This window comes from Ascaphus truei, chromosome 2 (assembly GCF_040206685.1).
Source record: "Ascaphus truei isolate aAscTru1 chromosome 2, aAscTru1.hap1, whole genome shotgun sequence".
Taxonomy (NCBI): Eukaryota; Metazoa; Chordata; class Amphibia; order Anura; family Ascaphidae; genus Ascaphus; species Ascaphus truei.
The window spans coordinates 45866248-45891430 of record NC_134484.1 but is presented as its reverse complement, the minus strand read 5'-3'; the positions used below and the strand labels follow the sequence as shown (position 1 = coordinate 45891430).

General features: G+C 43.3%; 1 long non-coding RNA gene across 2 annotated transcripts in view; it reads left to right on the top strand.

The window, feature by feature from the left end:
- The window catches only part of LOC142488499 (uncharacterized), a 64183-nt gene that overhangs the window by 24521 nt on the left and 14479 nt on the right, over positions 1-25183 (top strand). For both annotated transcript variants that reach the window (XR_012799447.1, XR_012799446.1), the window contains exon 2: positions 13436-13531. This is a non-coding gene — a long non-coding RNA (uncharacterized LOC142488499). The remainder of the gene's footprint in view (positions 1-13435; positions 13532-25183) is intronic.

Here is a 25183-nt window from a genome sequence, read left to right as displayed (position 1 = left end):
CCCCCATTCTCTGTGTGTGCGTCTCTCTCCCCCATTCTCTGTGTTTGCATCTCTCCCCCCCATTCTCTGTGTGTGCGTCTCTCTCCCCCATTCTCTGTGTGTGCGTCTCTCTCCCCCATTCTCTGTGTGTGCGTCTCTCCCCCCCCCTCATTCTCTGTGTGTGCGTCTCTCCCCCCCATTCACTGTGTGTGTCTCTCCCCCCACCCCCATTCTGTGTGTGTCTCTCTCCCCCATTCTGTGTCTCTCACCCCCATTCTGTGTGTTTGTCTCTCCCCCCCATTCTGTGTCTCTCTCTCTCCCATTCTGTGTGTCTCTCTCCCCCATTCTGTGTGTGTCTCTCTCTCTCCCCAATTCTCTGTGTGTCTCTCCCCCATTCTCTGTCTCTCTCTCCCATTCTCTGTGTCTTTCTCTCCCCCATTCTCTGTGTGTGCATCCCTCTCCCCCATTCTCTGGGAACAACCTACCAGAGACTCTCACATCCACCACCAGTTTAAGTTCTTTCAAATCTAAGGCTGTCTCACATTTTAATCTGGTCTGTAACTGTTTCATACCCCCATAATATATATTTTCTTTAACTGTGCACGCAATGTCTTGTATATAATGTATACCCTGTTCATTTATGTAACTGTATTTGTAACCATGTATTATTTGTCTTACTCTGTGCCCAGGACATACTTGAAAACGAGAGGTAACTCTCAATGTATTACTTCCTGGTAAAATATTTTATAAATAAATAAATAAATTCTCTGTGTGTGTGTCTCTCTCTTCCCCGTCTGTGTCTCTTTCTCCCTCATTCTCTGTGTCTCTCTCCCCATTCCCTGTGTGTCTCTCTCTCTCCCATTCTCTGAGCCTCTCTTTCCCCCATTCTCTGTGTGTGTGTCTCTCTCTCCCTCATTCTCTGTGTCTCTCTCTCCCTATTTCCTGTGTGTCTCTCTCTCTCCCATTCTCTGAGCCTCTCTTTCCCCCATTCTCTGTGTGTGTCTCTCTCTCCCCCATTCTGTGTGTCTCTCTCCCCATTCTGTGTGTGTGTCTCCCCCCCCCCATTCTGTGTGTCTCTCTCCCCCTTTCTGTGTGTCTCTCTCCCCCATTCTCTGTGTGTGCATCTCTCCCCCCCATTCTCTGTGTGAGTGTGTGTGTCTCTCTCTCCCCCATTCTCTGTGTCTCTCTCTCCCTCATTCCCTGTGTGTCTCTCTCTCTCCCATTCTCTGTGCCTCTCTCTCCCCCATTCTCTGTGTGTGTCTCTCTCCCCCATTCTCTGTGTGTCTCACTCCCCCATTCTCTGTGTGTGCGTCCCTCTCCCCCATTCTCTGTGTCTCTCTCTCCCCCATTCTCTGTGTGTGCGTCCCTCTCCCCCATTCTCTATGTGTACATCTCTCTCTCTCCCCCCCATTCTCTGTGTGTGTGTCTCTCTCCCCCATTCTCTGTGTGTGCGTCTCTCTCCCCCATTCTCTGTGTGTGCATCCCTCTCTGTCTCCCCCATTCTCTGTGTGTCTCTCTCTCCCCCATTCTGTGTGTGTATCTCTCCCCCATTCTGTGTGTGTCTCTCCCCCATTGTGTGTGTGTGTCTCCACCATTGTGTGTGTCTCTCCCCCATTCTCTGTGTGTGCGTCTCTCTCCCCCATTCTCTGTGTGTGCGTCTCTCTTCCTAATTCTCTGTGTGCTGCCTCTCTCTCCCCCCCATGCTGCCTCTCTCCCCCCCTCCATGCTGCCTCTCTCCCCCCCTCCATGCTGCCTCTCTCTCCTCCCCCCCATGCTGCCTCTCTCTCCTCCCTCCCCATGCTGCCTCTCTCTCCTCCCCCCCCATGCTGCCTCTCTCTCCTCCCCCCCATGCTGCCTCTCTCTCCTCCCCCCCATGCTGCCTCTCTCTCCTCCCCCCCATGCTGCCTCTCTCTCCTCCCCCCATGCTGCCTCTCTCTCCTCCCCCCCATGCTGCCTCTCTCTCCTCCCCCCCATGCTGCCTCTCTCTCCTCCCCCCCATGCTGCCTCTCTCTCCTCCCCCCCATGCTGCCTCTCTCTCCTCCCCCCCCATGCTGCCTCTCCCCTCCCCCCCATGCTGCCTGTCTCCTCCCCCCCCATACTGCCTCTCTCCTCCCACCCATGCTGCCTCTCTCCTCCCACCCCCATGCTGCCTCTCTCCTCCCACCCCCATGCTGCCTCTCTTCTCCCCCCCATGCTGCCTCTCTCCTCCCCCCCATGCTGCCTCTCTCCTCCCCCCATGCTGCCTCTACCCTCCCCCACATGCTGCCTCTCTCCTCCCCCCCATGCTGCCTCTCTCTCCTCCCCCCATGCTGCCTCTCTCTCCTCCCCCCATGCTGCCTCTCTTCTCCCCCCCATGCTGCCTCTCTCCTCCAACCCCCATGCTGCCTCTCTCCTCCAACCCCCATGCTGCCTCTCTTCTCCCCCCCATGCTGCCTCTCTCCCCCCCCCATGCTGCCTCTCTCCCCCCCCCCCATGCTGCCTCTCTCCTCCCCCCATGCTGCCTCTCTCCTCCCCCCCATGCTTCCTCTCTCCTCCCCCCATGCTTCCTCTCTCTCCTCCCCCCATGCTGCCTCTCTCTCTCCCCCATGCTGCCTCTCTTCTCCCCCCCATGCTGCCTCTCTCCTCCAACCCCCATGCTGCCTCGCTTCTCCCTCCCCCATGCTGCCTCTCTTCTCCCCCCCCATGCTGCCTCTCTTCTCCCCCCCATGCTGCCTCTCTCCCCCCCACCATGCTGCCTCTCTCCTCCCCCCATGCTGCCTCTCTCCTCCTCCCCATGCTGCCTCTCTTCTCCCCCCTATGCTGCCTCTCTCTCTCTTCCCCCCATGCTGCCTCTCTCTCTCCCCCCATGTGCCTCTCTCCCCCCCCCCATGCTGCCTCTCTCTCTCCCCCCCCTGCTGCCTCTCTCTCTCCCCCTCTAATGCTTCCTCTCTCTCTCCCCCTCTCATACTGCCTCTCTCTCTCCCCCTCTCATGCTGCCTCTCTCCCCCCCATGTCTCTCTCTCCCCCCCTCTCATACTGCCTCTCTCTCTCCCCTTCTCATGCTGCCTCTCTCTCCCCTTCTCATGCTGCCTCTCTCTCTCCTCATGCTGCATCTCGTGTGTGTCCGTTCTGGTCCCACCTGCCTCTGTGGAACATTGGGGGGGAAGCCATCTTGAGCCCTGGCAGCAGACACCAAAGCTGTAACCCCCGCCCCCACCCTCTGCAGCTAGTCAGACCGGCCTCTGCTCTGCTCCTGCATTCTCTGCTCTCTGCTGCCCCATGCTCTGATGGCCAAAACCGGAACAGCCACAATAAAACGGGACATTTTAAAGAATGTGGGGCAGCCAGGACAGGCATTAAAAAACCGGGACTGTCCAGGCTAAACTGGGACAACTGGTCACCCTACTCATTGGCTACTTCAGTAAGCACAGTCTCTGTTGAATGAGCTGTACTAAATCTAGATTTTAAGGGGTCAAGGAGGGCATGGGAATTAATAAAGTTGATCATAAGGCAGATCACGAGACGTTCTAGCAATTTGAAGGCAAACAGCATGAGGGATACAGGGTGGTACTTAGTAAGGCATGTAGGGTCTACTGTAGGTTGTTTATTAGAATAGGTGTGACAACTGCATGCTTAAATGCAAAATGGGAAAGTGCCAGAGGATAGGGAGGAATTGAAGATGTGTGTGATTGGAGACTTAGACAGGAGTATGAGTTCTGATAAGGTGTGAGGGGATAGGATCGAGAGGGCATGTGGTAGAGGGAGAAAAGATCAGCTTAGAGACTTCCAACTCTGTAAGCGGAGTCAAGAGTGGAAGACAGAGATTTAGGTAGCAGCACAGAGGAGGGGGAAGGGAAAGAAGTAATCTCCTTGTGGATAGCATCCACTTTTCCTTTAAAGTAGTCGGCAAAGGATTCAGGAGAAGTGAAGGAAGGATGGAAAGTGGAAGGTTAGAGTTTAGGGTAGATGTCAGAACAGAGAGGTCAATGGAGCTAAGGTCTCGAGAGTAGAACAGGTGAGGTGGGGGTGAGAGGAATGACTGGTGGTGAATGATAAGAGGTGATGGTTAGAGAGCAGGAGGGGAGATAGAGAATCAGAAATGGAGCCGTTTTTGTCAAGACCAGGTCTAAGTAGTGACCTTTCTTGTGGATGCTGGAATTGGTCAATTTGTGAAGGCCAATGGAAGAGGTTAAAGAGAGAAGGTGAGATGCCCAGGAGACCAAGGCGTGCATATGCATTCAGTTTTCGTGGTAAAAGTGGTACAGTATGTTGGTGAGATATGATACGATTAGTCCTGGTCCTTACCAGAAGCAGAAAAGTAATGGCAGTTTTGGTGTTATAAGGAGGGGAAGATTAGATTACCCTTACCAAATAAAATACATAAATAATACTTTTCACAGGGTTTTGACTTGCAGATGCTCTTTCATAAAAAACTTGAGATGCCTTGCTTTAGTGCAATAGTACCGTTTCCCACTTGGAAACATAACATTTAGGGATAGAGAAATCGATTTAAACTGTGCAGTTTTACCAGATTGAATTAATAACAATTATGTATTTAGTAGGTTAAAACCAGGCATCCAATGCCTTACAAACAAAGAAAAGTATAAGTATTTTAACATCTGGCAATGATGGTAAATTATGTAACCTCATGTTTTCAATCTGGTGATCCATAGACTATTAACCCCTCCTGTGGCAATTGGTCATGCAACCGCGTGTAGATAGAAGGGGCTGTGCTTAATTTCACATACTTTAATAAAATATTTCGTATATTGTGCTTGGTTTCTTTATTATTGTATTTGTTTGTCATAAAGGCAAGCTGGCCAAGGGACTTCTGTGCCTTCTTTATTTTGGCTACTAAGAGATTAATATGGTAATTATTATTTCTATTGATGTGTGTGGGGAAGGGGGGGGGAGTTTGCAGTGCTTCCTACGATCAAAATAAACTAATGCTAATGACATGTTTAATAGATTAAAAAGGTGATTGAAGTCTTTAAAAAAAATCAGAAATGTTTAAATATTTTCGAATATCTTTTGGAACTTTTTGTGTTTCCATTCTAACCAATAGGTTATACTGCTGGCAAATGGATATAAATAATGTAAAAAGACCCAACTACAGATGTAGCAGCAGTTAATGCTTCTGCTACCATGTTGCAGCGGGACACACAATGCGCCAGCGGAAGCTGATACCATTGTAAAGCCATTAGCCATGTGTGAAAAAGAGGTGCGGCTAACACGCTATTGCACCCCTTGCCATTGAGCACAATACCACGTGCTGCATCTGTATATGTAAACTAACATTGCAATAACCAACTATATTCACTTGTATAGTTGCTATTTTTCTACATTTTAATTTACAGGTCTTTATTTCAGACTGTCACCCTTCCTTATGTCTCTTCGAGGTAGGTCTACAATGTTGAATTAAAGAGTCCAGATTCTGTCTGAAAATCTAAGAACAGCAACAAGCTGTAAGAGACACAGTTCCGTCAAGCAGTGCCAATATAAACAACCTTGTAAATATACAACTTTTCACGTGGTGTCACTTACTGTAGTTTCAGCATCCCATTATACAGTACATCTACATCATCATTTTGGGCTTAATATAAATCTGTGTCTTTTTAAACCTTGGCAAGGGGACGCCAGAATCAAAATATTTGATATTACGTTATGGAAATAAATATTTTATTGGAGATTTATTTAAGCCTTTTTTAAGCTACCACAATATATCAAAGTCTAAATGAAAACTCTTTCTGATATTTAATAATTCAATTTTTTTAAATAAATTCTGAAAGACTTTGCAAACTTCACATTTTAATTTTGCACATAGACACGTAGTTGTTAGTTCTGCTATATATTGCACCTGGATACTATCAGCACTCTTATAATTTCCTATTATTAATTAGCTGTGTCATGTCCTTTCTTTGGCACTAATTTATTCCAGTCCTTCAATTTTATGTTTACCATTTTCATTTATACATTTTAAAGCTGACGCTGTATGTATGTATGTCTTTATTTATATAGCGCCATTAATGTACATAGCGCTTCACAGCAGTAATACACGTGACCATCATATAAATAACAAATAATATAAATAACACAAAGGGGAGAAGTGCTTCAGACATAAAAGTAACAAGAAAACTACATTACCATATTGCTGTCACTGCAGTATTTGTACTGTAGGTTTCTGTAATATTGCTTGTGACGGTAGGGGAAGCCTGGCTCAATATATTAAAACTTAAGTCTGCTGGTTGACCCTACCTGTCAAAATGGCGGACCTCGTATAGGGACATTGTAGCCATCTCAGTGCAGCCAAATGGCTGCCATCACTGTTTCTATGAGTCCCTCCTGTCAGTTAGATGTCAAGAATAGTTTATTCAGTGTTTGTATTGACTGTGTATTTTATGTGGAATTAATTGTATGTTGGGCACGCCATTCACTTAGTGAGGCCATCATACAATGAAACCAAGATTTGTCCATTGTATTCATTAAGGTGCAGTGTTGTTAGACAAAGGGGTGTTGGGCTTGGATGTACCTACCTTTTGAGAGAGTACACACTTCAAAGACTGATTGTTGTTCTCTCCCTGGCAGTGAGGCATCTTGCCCTGTGGGAAGCATGGAGCTGAAAACGGGAGTGGGGCCTGGGTCCTAGCCCTGTTGGGTCATTCCTTACTGTATTGGCCAGTTCATGTTTTCCTCTCCCTGAGGCCCACCCCTTGAGGCTGTAATACAGCACTGTACCAACTCCAAGTCCTGATTTGTCCATATCAGACGAGCCCTAGGTCTCCAATTGGCTAAGTGAAGACGATATCTTCTCAGATTGATCGACGCCCGGCTTTCCATGGTTTCAGATGGAAACCGAGGTTCTATGTAAGCTGGTGCCGATCAAAGTTCTACAATCATTCGTGGTTGGTCTTGGTGTCAGCAGAGCAGCTGGAAATATGAATAGTGACCTGAGAGGAGGTGACTTGTAAGTGGGATATCCTGTGACGAAAAGGGATTATTGGGACATCCTGGGTAAGCTTGCTCCAGCAGCCCCCAGCACCTAATAAGGTAGGAGTCTCACATAATCCCCTCTCATGGTAAATTGTGACCGTGTTAAGCATCTGTGTTTCTCCCTGTTGGCTTTAGCCAAAATAAACCTAATTTATTTAACCTCTTGGTTCCATCAGCTGTTTGTAATCTCCTGTGACAGATGTGTTTCCTGGTGGTAGTACTGGGATCGCTAAAATGTTTGTGCTGAAAATGTTTGTGCTGAAATGTTGAAATGTTTGTGGGCATCTCAGCATTGGGTCAGTCTTGATTTAGAGATTGCCGAATGAGAGGTTTCAGGAGCACAGTGCCAAGCATGGCCCCCAACTTTCTTACCACAGTTAGCTCTTAGCTGACCAAAGAATCAATGGAGGGATGGCAGCCTGTAACCATTTGTGGTCCAAAGAGGACATCGGCTTCCCCTCAACCACCCTGGTGTGAGGAAGTCGGTGGCTCAGTACGACAGAACTCATACAAGATCTGTATGAGGAGGAGATGCATGAGGCATCTGTGGAGCTAGTTGAGGTGGATGTCATCATGCCCTCTTCACCTTCCAATGTACAGCCTGGTCGCTCAGCTTGGTGGCCGAACTCCATGGCAGATGAGTGGCTGGTGGCTATCTAGGGCCACAATGCCCTTTTGCTGGCTGAAACAAATTGTTCAACTTGTAGCCAATCCTCAGTCGGGATACCATCTCTAGTTCAACCCCAAGGTTCACCTACAGTACAAGAGTATCCCAAAGTTCGATGAGACCAAACAGGACATCGATGGGTACGTCCGGACTTTTGAGAAGCTGTGCCACATCCATCAAATACCCAAAGTGGACTGGGTGAAGTTCTTCTCCCCACAGCTGAGCAGGCGGCATGGGACTACTTTGTGGTCAAGTGGATCCTGCTTGCCCAATGCGCCATCACAGCTGAGACATACCGGACCGAATTCTGGTTTCTACAGGGTGATTCCCAGGATACACATATGGAGTTTATTGCCAATGATATGAAGTGATGGGTAGACGGGTGTGAGGCCACCACCTTCAAGGTTGAGAACTGCAACAAAACTGGTCTGGAGACTGGTTAAAATGAAATACTTATTCGGCATGTAGCCAAACCACATACAAAGACAAGGTAGTCCTCTGACGCGTTTCCTGCCTTGACTGCACTTTATCAAAGAGTGACTAACTGTTCAGGTACTGCCCCTTATGTAGATGCTCCATTTACTGCTAACAATAGACCTTCCCCATCCCTGCTCCAGCTGATAGCCACAACACAGGTAATTTGAGAGGATATCAAATCACAGTGAAGTAACAAAAAACTGCGCTCATATATGAATTAAATAAAATAAAAGTGAAGTGATTCAAAAAACAAAATAAATGTGAATACAACCTTGTAAGGATGAGGTTTCATGCAGCTGTTCAAATGGAGAGCTCAGCACTCCAGGCTAATACAGAAAAAAAGAGAAAGAGAACAGCGCAAAGAAAAACCTCATAGTGTAGTATATTTAGAAATTCAGTTTATAATTAAAAGGTGAGTATTGCACGTACATCTATTATAAAATCACACAGCATGACATGTTTGGGACATGTTACCCATCTGTAGACAGCCGATCACCAGTGGCAGAGGCTCGCGTGGATCAGCTCGCCGCTGGAGGTCACTCAGCAATGGCAGAGGCTCGCCTGGATCAGCTCGCTGATGGAGATCACTCCTAGAGTCTGGCGATGTCACCGTAGTCTCTGAGGAACTCCTTCGCTTCCTGACATGTGCGCAGTGGCGTCTGACGTCATCAGATGGCGTCTGGTAGTGTCTCAGTGTCTTTGATTCGTCGCGCTAGATGGCGCCACACCGGCGAAAAAGTCACAGAAGGACAACAGGTCCCAGGCAGGCGGTGTGATGAAAAATACCACAATGGGTATATAGAGCAAAAGTAGGGAATGCGCCCACTCCTACGCGTTTCGTTATAAAAAACTTCTTCAGGGAATGATGGAGGAAGTTCCGGGGCGCTTCATAAACCCTCAGATCTCTCCTGATTGGCCGCACTAGATTGACCCGACTCAAAACACCTCTGGGAAATTAACCCATTCAGCGCTGGGTCTTAATCAAGACAGGCGGCCTCTCAGCTAGAGATAGGGGGTGACAACATAACATATAGCATTAAAAAACAATTTTATTAGATTAAAACAGGGTATCAGAATGTAAAATCTAAAAATAAAGAAAGAATAATTAGTAACATCCTAATTTAAAAAGACGTACAAAAAACACTCATACCTAATGCTACATGATAAAATGATATGGTCAAATTTGGTATTACACAGACAAATAGAGAGAAATCATTAAAAAATGTGTAAAGATCTAAAAAATCTAATATAATATCTAAAAAGTCTAATATTCACTGGTGATACATAAAAATATCTTAAAAATCAGAATAGGGACCAGACGTCAAGTTCCTCGTTTAGGCCCAGTGGTGACAGAGTTTGTAACTTATATATCCACAGGCTTTCCTGCTTGGATAATTTTTTATCTCTGTATCCACCACGTCTCCCTGAAGATACAATTTGTATGCCTAAATAACTTAATAATGAGGGATCACAGTTGTGTTTGGATTTAAAATGTCTAGACACGCTATGCTGTTCGAAACCTATTCTGATGTTCCTGGCATGTTCTAGAATCCTCACTCTTAGGAATCTTTTTGTCCGCCCAACATATTGATACCCACAGGGGCATTGTGGCAAGTACACTACATATGTTGATTTACATGATATGCAATCTTTTATGGTGAATTTTTCTTTGGTGCTGTTTGAGATAAATGTTTTACGTTCTGTATTCAGCATTTTGCAAGCCTTACATCTTCCACAACTAAAGTTACCGTTAGGTTTGCTAGGCATCCAGGTGGTCTCTGAAGATGTAATCATCGGACCACCAATATCACTTGGTGCCAGATGGTGTTTGAGAGTCTTAGCCCTACGGTAAATAAAGCTCGGTTTCGGATGAAGAGAGGGACCTAAGATTGGATCATTACATAGAACTTTCCAGTTATTGTTGATTATCTTCTGGATGCTCTTACTCACTGAACTGAATTCCGTAATAAATGATACTTTGAGTTTATCACTTTCATCCCTATTTATTTGTTTCTTCTGAATCAGTAAAGAGTCTCTCTCCATCTTTTCTACTTTTTCCAAAGAACTGAACAACAGAGCCTTGTCGTAGCCTCGTTCAATAAACTTCTCAAACAGAGAAGCTGATTGGGATTCAAAATCCGTCTGAAGACTACAATTTCGCTTAATGCGCATGAACTGGCTTAATGGTATATTATCAATCCAGGTTCTTTTGTGATTGCTGGATGACAATAAAAAGCTATTGGTGTCTACCTTTTTAAAAAATGTTTTGGTATTAATATTTTCACCCATCCTGGATACCAAACTAAGGTCCAGGAAATCTATCTGATTTGAGTTCGTTTCGGAAGTAAATTTTAAATTAAAATCATTTGTATTCAGATAAATCTTGAATAATTCCAGAGTATCCTCATCACCTTCCCAGATGCACAGGACATCATCGATGTATCTCTGCCATATAATAACCCTATCCGCAAATGGGTTATTGTGCCATATGATAACTTCATATGCTAACTTCATATGATAACTTCATATGGCACAATAACCCATTTGCGGATAGGGTTATTATATGGTAGAGATACATCGATACATCGATGATGATGATGGTGAAAATATTAATTCCAGGAACATCAGAATAGGTTTCGAACAGCATAGCGTGTCTAGACATTTTAAATCCAAACACAACTGTGATCCCTCATTATTAAGTTATTTAGGCATACAAATTGTATCTTCAGGGAGACGTGGTGGAGACAGAGATAAAAAATTATCCAAGCAGGAAAGCCTGTGGATATATAAGTTACAAACTCTGTCACCACTGGGCCTAAACGAGGAACTTGACGTCTGGTCCCTATTCTGATTTTTAAGATATTTTTATGTATCACCAGTGAATATTAGACTTTTTAGATATTATATTAGATTTTTTAGATCTTTACACATTTTTTAATGATTTCTCTCTATTTGTCTGTGTAATACCAAATTTGACCATATCATTTTATCATGTAGCATTAGGTATGAGTGTTTTTTGTACGTCTTTTTAAATTAGGATGTTACTAATTATTCTTTTTTTATTTTTAGATTTTACATTCTGATACCCTGTTTTAATCTAATAAAATTGTTTTTTAATGCTATATGTTATGTTGTCACCCCCTATCTCTAGCTGAGAGGCCGCCTGTCTTGATTAAGACCCAGCGCTGAATGGGTTAATTTCCCAGAGGTGTTTTGAGTCGGGTCAATCTAGTGCGGCCAATCAGGAGAGATCTGAGGGTTTATGAAGCGCCCCGGAACTTCCTCCATCATTCCCTGAAGAAGTTTTTTATAACAAAACGCGTAGGAGTGGGCGCATTCCCTACTTTTGCTCTATATACCCATTGTGGTATTTTTCATCACACTGCCTGCCTGGGACCTGTTGTCCTTCTGTGACTTTTTCGCCGGTGTGGCGCCATCTAGCGCGACGAACCAAAGACACTGAGACACTACCAGACGCCATCTGATGACGTCAGACGCCACTGCGCACGTGTCAGGAAGCGAAGGAGTTCCTCAGAGACTACGGTGACATCGCCAGACTCTAGGAGTGATCTCCATCAGCGAGCTGATCCAGGCGAGCCTCTGCCCTTGCTGAGTGACCTCCAGCGGCGAGCTGATCCACGCGAGCCTCTGCCACTGGTGATCGGCTGTCTACAGATGGGTAACATGTCCCAAACATGTCATGCTGTGTGATTTTATAATAGATGTACGTGCAATACTCACCTTTTAATTATAAACTGAATTTCTAAATATACTACACTATGAGGTTTTTCTTTGCGCTGTTCTCTTTCTCTTTTTATCAAATCACAGTGACTGAAGCAGTACATGGGCAATCTAATATAAGGGAAATAACAAAAAAAAATAACTGAAGTATATACACGAGTATCAACATGCAAATATACTGTTGCTCATTAGATCAATATTGTCTCTCTAGATCTATGATAATAAACATAGTTGCAAGTAGACAATTATAGAAAACGAATCCTCTCTTGTTCAGCACAAAGAATAGAAAATGCATACTGCAACAGTGACTGAGATCAAATGATACAGTGTAACAAACATAATAAAAGCTCTGAACATGCAATAAAAAACACAAATAACAGACAAAAAATACTTTAATACCATACTATATAGTTAATGTTATGGGTAAAATACCCATGTAGAGTATCCATATCTTCATAAACATATAGAGTGTCTTCTCTTTTATATATATATATATATCTTTCTGCTTATATGTATGGGTTCCCTAGACCAGCGGTGCGCAAAGTGGGGGGCACGGCCCCCAGGGAAGTGGGAGAATTTCATGGGGGTCGCGGGGGCTACAGAGGTCCGTGCTCTCCCCCAAGGCACTTAAATTAAGTGCTGGGAGGACCGCGTGAGGCCTCTGCAGCATCTCTTACCTGATTTTTGGTGACGTGTCGCCATGGTAACCGGCATCAAGTGACGCTGCGGGGTCTCGTGACATCACGTTGCCATGGTAACATGACATCACATCACCCTGTGACATCATTTGACGCCGGAGCCCAGGAGGAGAGGGCGCAAGGCAGGAGGTAAGGAGGCAGGGAGGGGGCACAAGCTAAAAACGTTGTGCACCCCTGCCTTAGACCTATAATGGGATATAGTTCAGCTTATTATATATACGTACTGGCCTTTCAGATCTGCGATGCATTAGCTATTAGTTTAGTGTATGATTCATAGATCACCAGTGGATTCATGTGACAAACTGAGAATATGACGTAAGGGGGAGAGGTCTGATATAAACAGCATTGGAATCTAAGCAGCCATTTTGAGTCAGCATCCATCTTAGGTGCCTGATATTGTCTATTGTCTGTATGAAAGTTGGTATGGAAGTTAGTTTAAAAGACTTTTTTTCTGCTGAAGTTCCAATTGATATTGAGCGGTTCAGCTAAGCCACAAAACCTTGGAGAAGAGCAAAGTGCCAATGTTATGAAAATGAGAGACAGATAGGCACTGCCTCGCATTCCGAGGGAGGTGCCCATGAAGTTCCGTATGTAGAGAAAAGGTCAACGGCTTGAATAAAGTGTTATTGCTGAATCATTTCATTTATGCATCCCATAATAATGTTATTAACTCGATGTGTTCATGTTCATATTTTGTTTACGTAGTGACGCACACGCAACCTCGTATAGGGGGCGTGGGCTTAGTATTTTATGTATAAATAAGGCCTGTATGCCATCATGTCGTGAGGAGAGTTTTATTTTGAAGCTCTCCTCTGCGTGTGCATCGTACACTGCAATAAACTTATTTGTCATTCTGCAAAACATATCCTCAGACTTGTGTTTTTTATTCACAACTTTCACACAGATGGCGCACCGAATAGGAAACCAAAAATACCGGAAGCTGAGCACCTGAAAAAAACACTCCTCGGTCACTCAAATCTGAGCGCTCGTAAGAATCAAGGTAAAAGGCACCTTTTGAGGAAAACCTGAGTTTAAAAAGTTGTTTTGAGTGGTGTGTAGAGAGATGTGTTTTGAAGGCTGTCTCAATCTGGTTGACGGGTTTACCTAGCAGTTTCAAATAAGTTTATTTGTCTGTTCCTGTATCCATTTTAAAGTGTTATATATGTTAAGTTTTATTGGGATTAAGGTGAGAGTCCCGTTAAAAGTTTTGGTGTTTTGGTGATGAAGGTGAGTGTTTGTATGCTTATGGGATTGTTTTTCAGACTGTCCTGGGTTGTGATACATATTTTTGTTGTCTGAGCCGGAAAGGTCCCTGATTGTACATTTGCTCTGTCTTGTCATTAACATACCAAGTGAGTTTATTTATGGATATCTGTTTAGAAGGTCTTATCTGTATCCATGTTATAAAAGTATAAGGTTTATCAGGACTGGGTTGGACCTGCTGAAGTAATTCAAGTGTTTTCTTGGGTATAGTTGTGGTGAAAAAATCAGAACAATAACATGCCAAAAGAGTTGTACGCAATCAGCTTGCGCTGATTACTGTATCAGGAGTATTGTACAGGTCAATTAAATGTGATTACTGTAACAGGAGAATAATGGGAAACCAAAGTTCTCAAAATTTGCCGCTAGAGGTTGTGTCTGCAGACAAAAATAATAAAGAATGGATACAGAGAACAAGAAGAGACAATATAAATATGTTTTGTTGGCCAATGAAAATACACATGCAAGTTCAATGAAAATACACATGCAAGTTCAATGAAAATACACATGCAAGTTCAATGAAAAAACACATGCAAGTCCCAGGAAAAAACAAGCCACTCCAATGAAAAAAGTTTGTTTGCAATAAATTACTATGGAAGGAAGCGTGAACCTATGGGCAGCCGCACCGGTTTTCTTATTCGTAAGAATGCGAACGCAAGGGCTCATAGTGGAACCTTCTAACTTTCAGTAATCCCTGTGTGTCTGTGGCAGTATAAATCTTTGGATTTTATGAGGTTTTTGTGGCTAAAGTTATGCATGGCAGGCCCGGCTGACTGGATGCCGCAGAAATCAGTTGTAAACGTATCAGCTTTTCCTTCCATTTCCTCACATGCAATAAGTGGTTATAAATCATTTCCTGATATAAACTCAAGTTTCGATGCCGGTATGTAAAATTGTTGCGCCCTTAATGGAGAGTTGCTAGATGGATTTGATGCCCTAATGAATTTTTCCTGAATGATTACCTGTGTGAAAGATAAACCATGCTAAGTATCACGTATGCACAAATCACCATCCAAAAACTTGCAAGTACGTACGAAAACATGAATATTATTTGCTCACAATGAAATCAAATGTCTGAAAGAAAGAGAATCAGAATCACAGCAGCACAGAGCATGCCCCCACCTTTTTTTTCCAGCGCGAGGAATGTGCTAAGATACGAAAGTCAACTCAAAAGCTCCGGAGCATCAGAGTAGTTTTAAATTCAGGTTATTTATGAGAATAAAGAAAGAGAAGGGAACTTTTATTAATATAGTTGCAGGGTGAAATTGTTTGGTTATAGGGGAGAAATGTTTTTTCTTTTATTTGTTCGTTATGTTTGTGATGTTGTTTGGCTGTGTATGAGAGAAGTTTTTTGTATTGTGTGTGTTCTGTATTGTGTTTAACCAGTAAAAACACATTTCAATTTTATTTCTATAGGATTAGGATATGTTTGGGAATATTTTGTCTTTAAAAATGCGGGTAAAAGCTCACAAGCATTGTTTGAAGTATATATTGTATTGTATGTTTTTATGTATATAACGCCATTAATATGACAGCGCTTCACAGGAGTGGTGCACGTCGTAATCATATAGGTATCAAATGGTAAAGGGAAGAGGTCATGGAATAAGTGATCCAGACATAAAAGTAACATTAAGGAAGAGAAGTCCCTGCTCTGAGGAGCTTACAATCTAATTGGTAGGTAGGGAGAGCATACAGAAACAGTAGGATTTGATTAGAAGCCAGGAGAGGAGTTTCAGGAGGGGAAACGCAGAATCAGAGTTTAAAGAGTAGAGTGATTCTGGCAGCAGTGTTTGGGATAGATAGTAGGGAAGACAGGTGAAAGTCAGGAAGGCGGGATAGCAGGGGATTACAGTTACCAAGATGGGAGAGAATGAGGGTCTGTATCAGAGTTTTTAACAGTTGAGCAACAGAGGAACAGGTGTATCTTTGTGATATTGTGGAGGAAAAAGCGACAGTTATAGAAATGTTTTGAATGAAAGAGGAGAATATGAGAGAGGAGTTGGGAGTGACCCCTAAGCAGCGTGCTTGGGCTACTGGATGGAAGATGCAAGAGTAATGTGGAAGGAGATAATAGGGTCAGGTTTGGGAGGAAGTATGAGGAACTCTGTTTTTGTCATGTTAAATTTAAGGCGAAAGAGGGCCTTCCAGGATGAGATAACAGAAGGACATTCAGAAACATAGGTTTGTATGGCAGGTGTAAGGTTAGGGGTTGAAAAGTAAATGAGGGTGTCGTCAGCATAGTGGTGATATTTAAACCCAAGAGATGTTATTAGGTCACCTAGAGAGAGTGTGTACAGAGAAAAGAGAAGAGTGTGGTCCACAGAGGCAAATGCTTCAGAGAGGTGGAGTAATATGAGCAGAGTGTAATAACCTCTGTCGTGGGCAGCATATAGGTCATCAGTTATTTTAGTGAGAATTGTCTCAGTGGAGGGAGCAGTGCAGAAGTCAGATTGTAGAGGGTTAAGGAGAGAATGGGTGTTGAGAAAATGGAGCAAGCAAGAGAATACAAGATAAGTTCAGTAGTTAGAAAGACAGGTAGGGTCAAGCTTGCTATTTTTGAGTCATGGTATAACTATTATATGTTTTAAGGAGAATGGAAATGTAGCAGATTAGAGGGAGAAGAGGAGATCAACAGTGATGGTGACATTCTTTTCTGATACAGTGGAAAAAGAGTCAAGGAAAGCAGGAAGAGAGTAGGAAGCAAAGTAGGATAGGAGGAAACAGAGGGAATGTTCTGGAGTATGGATTCAACCTCTTTCTTAAAATAGTCAGCAAAAGTCCTGAGGTGAAATGAAGGAAGAGTTAGTGTGAGTTAGACTTGTGAGTGTTGATTAATGGAGAGAAATAGGTTTGTGTAGCTTGAGAAAGGACAGAATTGCAACAGGATAGCATAAATTTGTAGTGAATGAAGTCAGTGAAACTATGAAAGTTCAAACAAAAGGCATTAAAAAGAACTGAGTGGAGGGAAATAGCATGAGCGTGTGGGAGTTATTTTTGTGTTAAGAAGTTATATAAACCTCAGCCATATAAAAGCCTGTTGGTTAATTTTTGAGAGGCCATAAAAAATGTAGTTCTTAGGGCTCTGGATAAAGCTCCATGTATTTAAACTTTAAGCAAAAGTTCCAATCCAATAATTATTATTTTTCAGGAAGAAGCCGTGATGTGCCGTTATCTTATCTGTTCAGGGTCAATTGGCAAAACGCCCAGAAACAAGATGGCTCTTTGCCCAGGAACAAGTCTTATAAAAAAAAAAAATTTCTTTAGGCAGATGAATATGCAGAGTGTATTTAAAATTATAAAGCTGACCGTGTGCTCAGCACTGTGCAAAGAGATTATGTAAAGCAAGACATTAGTGTGAAGTCTTATACAAAATCATTTGTCTATTAACTGAATGTGATATATGTTATAACTTTTAACAATTTATTTTTTCCAAAGGTGTCCATAAGCAGTGGTTATTGTCAAAAATTGCTGTGTAATCTAGAATGGGTTTGCCAGGAAGGGGTGAATTGGGAGTCAACTCATTTGTGGGTGTGTCTTGTGCATAGGGTTAAATACAGGGGATACATAGTGGCAAAAGCAGTTACATAAGTGAACAAGGTATGCAATATACAAGGCATCTCAAATTTTTTAGCAGAATAGTTACAGTGGGGTGTTTGGGGTAAAAGCCAGATAGGGATTGGCTAGGGAAATTTGTATGGGTAAAATAATTGCTTAATTGGGAGGGAATATTTTTTCCATGACTGTGGATAGTATTGGGAGAAGAGAGATTGGCCTGTAGTTTGAGACAGTGTTTTTTGTCCCCACTTTTGAAGATTGGGACAAACTCTGGCAGTTTCCCAGGTCTTAGGGATATGGCCTGCAGACTGGATAGAATTAATTATGGAAGCAAGTGGTTTGGCAAGGGATGAGGCCCCAAAGTTTCAGGAACTTAGATTAAATCAAAGTCAGGTTCACATTGGCTACTTAGTTTTAATTTGAGGAACGAATTAGGAACATTAATAGGGAATACCTCTGTCTATATGCAGATGCTAAGACAGGAGTAAACACATTGATACAAGAATTTATTCCTACAGTAGGTATAAATTATCTCCCTATGAGACACATATGGGATGACTTATGACTATCAGCAGTCCAAAGGAACGAATTAAGGACCATGTTATTGGTAATAAAACAATAAGTTGTATGCAACTAATACATTTTTTGAGTCTCTCTAGGCAAAGTTGAAAGTGCACCTACTCGAGATGGGGTTAATAATCACATATTTCCTGCGCAAGCATGCTCTTCATCCCAGGTGAAGGGTAAGAGGGGGTCAGGCAGCACACCTATCTCTCATTACCACATCTCATAACACACGAAACGCGTTAAGAGTTTTTTCCTGGTCCTTTGATTTTTTAAAGTAACCACCAATACAGCAATTAAAGTGGCAGAGTTCTTTTCCTGGACCCAAAGCACCCAAAGCTCGTTCCAGCTCCACCAAACGTTCCAGCTCCACCAAAGACCAAAGTCACCTAAAGCACAGCCGCAGCAAGTTAACGTCTTGCCGAGTCAAAACTCTAAGCGTTAACCAACGAGGAAAATAAGACACCAGGCTAAGTCCCGGTTTTATCAGAACATTTCATTTTTTCAGAGACTCAATATTTTTATTTTTTAGAGTGTGTTAAGTTAGAAATTTAAGGTGTATGTACAATTGAGCCTTGATGGGAGGATTGGTTTCCTGGAAGCGTGGCTTGTGAAAGCTCTTGTATGTGTTTTGGCAGTACTCATCACTCTCTATGTATGTGTCATGTGCAGCAAAACTTTGATCCAGAAGTGTGTTGCACCTCCACCGAAAGGAGGGGGTCACCCAGGGACGTGTGTCAGCCACAAGGAAAGGATCATAAGTCAGCCATGTTGACCATCGCAGACATGGTCTGTTCTGATTTTCTGAGTGAATGATGTATATAATGTGTGCAGGGGTGAGGATCATGCATTTCGCTTCCACAGATACCAAACCCCCTCAATTCTCAGTAATAGAATGTTGTGATGATTCTGAAAGTATATGATGATAGAGATAGATGCCATTTCCTTTATCTAGCAACTGCATATCCAAAGAAAGGTTGCTTGCATAAAATAAGGTTTTTAGTATTATGTGTATAATTTCTGTATTTTTCCAATTTTTTTAAGGGAACCTCTTTAAAGGGTGTAACACACACTAGGAACAAGAATCAATTTATGGGTCAAGTGTCTCCATCAACCAATGAAACCTGTGTAAAAATGTATGTTTAGTCAGATACAAATTTACAGGAAGGATGTGGCCTTAATTTTGCAGTTTTTAATTTCATCAGTAAACCAAGAACAGGTTCAGATTAGGCTTATGGCCTTACAAAACATAATTGCTTTAGACTATGTTTTAGCTTCAAAATGAGGGGTATGTGCTTTGATCAAAAAACAATGTTGTGTTTTCATTCAAGATCAGAATGGTAATGTGCAGCATGAACTAGATAAAATAGAAAAGAATCAAAAGAGGCTTACTGTAGATAGGAAGATGGGATGGAATGGGACCCTCTGCGGTTAGGTGAATGGCTTAAATCACTTGGAGCAAAATTTTTGAATATTTTGGTGTGTGTGGGGGTGTTACTTGTCATCATATATGTGGGTGTCACGTGTTGCAAAGGTATGATCCACAAGTGTGCGACTCCCTCCCCCAATCTGATGCCACTCTTTACAGATGCCAGAAACATCAGTCCATTGAAGAAAGAAGATGCCGACCACAGTTATTCAACTCCAAAAGACATATTGACCGCAGCGCCTTACGAGACTATGACAGTGAAGGGCACGCGCCCTTGTCCTCTGAGTTATCCCTGGACTATCATCATAAACTTAATTCTCAAAAGCTATGTTTTAAGAATAAAAAAAGGAGGGAGTGACAAAGTGAGAATATGATGTAAGGGGGGAGGTCTGACATAAATAGCACTGGGATCTAAGCCGCCATTTTGAGTCAGCATCCATCTTAGGTGCCTGATATTGTCTATTGTCTGTATGAAAGTTGGTATGGAAGTTAGTTTAAAAGACATTTTTTTTATAGGCACTGTCTCGCATTCCGAGGGAGGTGCCCATGAAGTTCCGTATGTAGAGAAAAGGTCAACGGCTTGAATAAAGTGTTATTGCTGAATCATTTCATTTATGCATCCCATAATAATGTTATTAACTCGATGTGTTCATGTTCATATTTTGTTTACGTAGTGACGCACACGCAACCTCGTATAGGGGGCGTGGGCTTAGTATTTTGTGTATAAATAAGGCCTGTATGCCATCATGTCGTGAGGAGAGTTTTATTTTGAAGCTCTCCTCTGCGTGTGCACCGTACACTGCAATAAACTTATTTGTCATTCTGCAAAACATATCCTCAGACTTGTGTTTTTTATTCACAACTTTCACACATGTATTGCTGAATATTATGAGAAGACACTCTAAATGTTTATGTAGATATGGATGATCTACATGGGTATTTTACCTATAACATTAAATATATAGTGTGGTATAGCTATACGTTATATACATGGGCATCTCTATTTTTGTCAGACTTAAGGCAATAGTCACAGATGTTATTGATCAATAGAATTTTGTAGTCACATTGTGGATACCGTTTGGGTATCTTTTTAAAGTTTTTTTCTGTCTGTTATTTGTGTTTTTTATTGCAGGTTCAGAGTTTTTATTATGTTTGTTACACTATATTATTGTCTCTCAGTCACTGTTGCAGTATGCATTTTCTATTCTTTGTGCTGAATAGGAGAGGATTTGTTTTCTATACTTGTCTACTTGCAACTATGTTTATTTATTTATCATAGGTCTAGAGAGACAATATTGATCTAAGGAGCAACAGTATATTTGCATGTTGATACTTTGTATATACTTCAGTTATTTTTTGTTGTTATTCCCCTTATGTTAGACTGGTATACCGGAGGATTACAGGGGAAAGCACTATGGATCTAAGGTATGCAGCTATGATCCACGTTGGCTGATATTCATTATCTCCCCCCTCCACCTTCATACACCTTCATACAATAGGCTCTGTGGGACTACAATATCATACCACACAGCACTGGGCTATCTGCTATTTATACAGGTTGCATTATATATTTGGTCCGTCCCGTTTTTAAACCTAATTATTTTGGGTGACATACATATATGGTTACATCTACAGGAGGTTAGTTGCACCCCTGCAGGATTCACTTCCTTTTTTTGAATTAACCACCTTCAAGAAGCTACTGGATTTGTTCAGCAAAGAATAGTTCCTGCTACTATGCCAACGAGGAGTCTACCAGCTTCTTGCACTTTGGGAGGCTGCCACAACCGATATCTTGGGGATTGTGAGGAATCCGTTCCTGGGTTTGGCGGGAGCTCATTTTTGCAGAGCTGGTGAGCTTTCAAACAAACCTCCCCTTGGAATTGCTAGCACTTACACCTGTGTTTGCAATCACTGCAGCTCTGTCTCTCTGCTCCGGCATTGGAAGAATTCGCGCACACCCCTGTCTTGGGATTGGCTACCTGCCCTTCTTATACTGGCCTCCCCCCTGTGACTCATCGCTGAGCATAATTCAAGTTCACTTGGATGTAACAGTGTTTGCCACAACACTCCTGCCTTAGTCTTGTTCCTGTGACCTGCTGCTCTCACCCCTGGCAGAGGTCTTTTCCTGTGCTGAAGCGCTGGATCCCCTTGTTCCTGAGACCTGCTGCAGAGGTCTGCTTCCTGTGCTGAAGCGCTGGATCCCCAGCGCAATCCTTCAGCTTCCTGTTCCCTGAGGCCTGCTGCCTTCTCTCCCTGCAGAGGTCTGGTTCCTGGTGCCTGCTGTATTTCTCCATTGCAGAGACCATGTCCTGGTTCCTGTGCTGAAGCGCTGGATCCCAGCGCAATCCTTCAGCTTCCTGTTCCCTGAGGCCTGCTGCCTTCTTTCCCTATGAGGTCTGGTTCCTGGGGCCTGCTGTATATCTCCATTGCAGAGGCCGTGTCCTGGTTCCTGTGCTGAAGCGCTGGATCTCCAGTGCTAACCTTCAGCTTCCTGATTCCTGAGGCCTGCTGCCTTCCTGCCTTGCAGAGGCCTTCGTTATGGGCCGCTCCCACTCCTCGCGCAGAGGCCATTCCACAGTGCAGCTGCTACGCTGAAGCGCTGCGTACCTGATTCCTTGTTGCCGAACTCCAGCCTGGATATCGATTAGACCATGTGAATGCGTAATGCTAAAGACCACAACAGTGAGATGGGTAAATGAGTGAATAACCAGATACTCGTGGGGGGACCCCTGAATGTAAGCTTAATAGGAGACAGGTACTGGGTTGCAAATCCTGGATAATAAGCTCACTAATAAGTGACGCTAGTGTGAACAGTAAAACCAGGAAAGTTAAGCATAGTCACACCCTAGGATGTACCAACACTCTTAATAAAGTCCTGAACAAGAAAACAAGTAGCAAGCGGTTAACTCACTCTGAGTGCTGCAACGTCCATGCGATCCACAGGTAAGGGGTCCCCTGGTGTGCTTCCGTCCGAAGGGTATACTGATAGAAAGGAAGAGAACTGGCAGAGCACTACTGTATATCCAGAAAAAAGTAGAGAGGAGGGTGCGTATCTCATAAAAAAGTTATTTATTGGTCATGGAAAAATGGGCAAAGGAGAGCCCCACCAACGTTTCACGCTTCTCAGAGCGCTTTCTCAAGGTATACATATCACAACTTTATTAACATATATATAGGTACAAGATAACATAATCAACCAATACTCACAGCCCAAGTGTGGTCCGCCCTCTCTAATTGCTAATAATCTCCTGATGTGTGCATATATCTTGTGTCTGTGCACAGGGCTGCCGACGACTAGCTCCGCCCCTAGCTACCAATCCGGAGGCATATGAGGTCTGACAGCCCCCAGTGGTACGCGCTTGCGCAGTAACCAACTGAGGGAAAGTCCTCTATGTCAATGGAGGCCGCGGGACGCTGGGGAGGTACGTCATCATGGTGCCCTAAGTGCGCACGTCACTGGGGCTTCGAGTGCGCGCGCATCTACTCTACCCAGGCACTAATCCCTCCCCGCAACCGGAGCAGACAAAGTGAGCCGCGGACCATAGGAGGAGTGCGATTGCGCAATACCAACCCAGACGCCAGGGGCTCACACACTACCCCGAGTGCGGGGTGGGAGAGTGACAACGGGAGCGCAAAATCCTGCGCAACACGGAATTGGAACAAAAAATGTGCTGTGAAAAAAGACATGACATTATTAAAACGTAAAAAATGTAAAAAAATATACATTTAACAAAGAAAAACATATTTGTAAAGACCCCCCTGTCTAACTCTGTTATGACTGATGTTAATCAACCAGAAAGGGTCAAAATAAAAGATCACTTGACATATGTATAGTCAAACCAAAACCCTGATCTATTAGGGAGCTTAAGGGTTAATGAACTAAGTGGATAAAGAATGGCAAATAACATGAAGTTTGAATGGAGAAATTGAATATGATATACTAGTAAGATATTGTATAGTAAAGTTCTTATCTAGAAAGGTTCATCCAAACATATAAACTCATGATTGCTTATCATCCAAATCCACATTATAACCCTAGCTGATACATCCAACTACTAGAGCATAACAAATGTATAGATACTCTACTTATCAAAAAGCAGGACAAAAATGCTCTATAGGAACTTCCTGGAACATCTTGAGACCTGTTTAGTAAACATGGAACAAGAGGTATACATGGCAACATATTAAAATATTAAAAAGAGGGGGGTGTACAGCTTATTGGGAAGGTAGCGTCTTCACAAAAACACCATATAGAGAAAACATTATGTTGAAAAACATGTTTGGAAAAAAGTGTTTGGAAAAAAGGGGGGGAGAGAGAGAGGAGGGGGGGCACATTCAAAACAGTGATGTTTTAGACAGTAATCATAAGATAAACCAAATTAAATGAAATTCCATTATATTTAGTTAAATGACTACATGCTTAGCTGACTCAAAACAACAGATTGTTAAATTCGAAGTGAAGAGAACCCAATTGGAATACATATTCAAATTTCTTTAGGAATTAGAATTTGAAAGTACAATTCATGTATAGAAGTACAATCCATGAGAAACTCAAAATTTGAAGGACATTCACTATAAGATCATGACCCATATTATGACAAGACCTGGCCATTTGTGAAGTGTGATTTAATTGTCCAAAAATGGACCCAGGTCCCAATCGGAATTCAGGCCAATGGGTACCCTTATCTTAATAGTGAATATCCAAAAGAGTTCTCGTCGATTCAATGCATTCAATTTATCACCACCTCTAATGGAGCAAGACACTTGCTCGATTCCCATGAAGGAAAAAACTTTTATGCCGCCCTGACTACAGCTTGAGAAATGGTTAGACACTGGGTGTAGAAGGTCACCCCTCTCAATTAAACGCACATGTTCCATTATTTTAACCTTAAGGGCTCGAATAGTGCGTCAAATATATTGTTTTCCACAGCGGCATGTCAGGAGGTAAACAACAAACTTTGTGTTACAATTAATAAATGTCCTGGATATCGATTACCCTGACATCTCCAACCCTGACCATGGCTTGTCTAAGGATTACTCTACATTCTCCAACCCTGATTCGACTACGTCTGACCAAGAAATCCGCAATCCAGAACCAACTTTGTGGCTTAAGGTCGATGTATTCACATCCCCACCTCAGCCCGGTTTGTGGCAAGCACGTCCGTAACAGGGATTAGGCGCGTGGCGGAGGTCAGGGAGTGGTCACAGGATTTCATGAGGCTAATCTCAGGGTGGCTCAGACCAAGCAGAAGTGGAATGACCAGACCGCCTTTAGTTGAGAGTTCATCCCGGGAATCCAGATCTTTTTACTACTCGCCAGAAAAGCTTCTTACTGCCTGATCTGGCCCATACCTGGTCATCCGGTGAGTGAATGACACAAATTATGTGGCAACACTGAGTGAAGATCAGACGAGGCAGCAGACCTATCAAATTAATATGCTAAAGGCATATGTATCAAGTGGGCCGGTAGTGATGGTCCATTGGGAGACCAGGCGAGCCAGGCTCTGTCCAATATTCTTGGGGAAGCCCAACAGTGAGGATCTACAGATCAGGTGGGGATCGGAGCCCAGCTCACTGCTCCCCAATGGGCACAGGAGAGAGAGTTGCTAGTGGGGTACCAAGTCTGAGCTTAAACCGGGGAGCGATGCCTGGGTCTAAGCCCCATCAGGTAATTTACTATTGGCCAGTTCATATTTACCTCTCCCTAAGGACCCGCCCCTTGGGACCATCCTACAGCACTGTACCAGTCCGCAGTCCTGATATGCCTGTCCCGGGTGAGCCCTCTGTCACTGTTTCACTCAATTAAGACAATCTCTTCGCTGATTGGTCAGCGCCTGGTTTTCC